The sequence below is a fragment of the Nothobranchius furzeri genome, chromosome 14 (assembly GCF_043380555.1).
Source record: "Nothobranchius furzeri strain GRZ-AD chromosome 14, NfurGRZ-RIMD1, whole genome shotgun sequence".
NCBI classification, from domain to species: Eukaryota; Metazoa; Chordata; class Actinopteri; order Cyprinodontiformes; family Nothobranchiidae; genus Nothobranchius; species Nothobranchius furzeri.
In genome coordinates, this window is record NC_091754.1 from 42,591,479 (window position 1) to 42,592,176 (window position 698).

The window sequence follows — 698 nt, forward strand, 5'->3', positions numbered from 1 at the left end:
CTCTGCTTCTATGGTGGTTTTTCAGCAGCTCTTTGGTGGATTTTGAGTATTACTGAGTAACAAAATGAAGTTAAAGTAAGCGTGTGTTGTCATCAGTTAGTGGAGGATTGACTGAACGCCGTTCTATTTGTTTAGTCAATGGTTTTGCTAGATTAACTGATACGTTGTTTGTATTTCTGAGTACCAACATCCGACCTTTCTGAGGCTCAACGGGGTTTTCACACCGTTGCCAAATTTCAGCACTTAGTTTTCTACGTGTCCAAGCACCGTAATCTGGTGAGGGTTTATGCAAACAAACAGTGCATATTTACTGAAAATCACTCACTCACGTTCTCACGTTTAGTTTCAGTACTTTATTAAATACCAGGCATTTTGAAAATAACATTTAAATCACCCTGCATGACAACCCTTGAGATTGGATTTCAAAGTGAGGGAATCCTGCCACCTGGTGGACAGATGCCACCACTGCACACTTCTCTGTGATGAGGAACCATCAGGATTAAAGTTTGTTGTTCGTTCACTAACAAGCATCTGTTCAAACAAGAGTCACATTTTCAAGCCCATCCATTCATCCATTTTCATCCATCCATTTTCATCCGCTTATCCGGAGTCAGGTCGCAGGAGCAGTAGCCTAAGGCGAGAGGCCCAAACTTCCCTCTCCCCAGCCACTTGGGCCAGCTCCTCCGGGGAAATCCCAA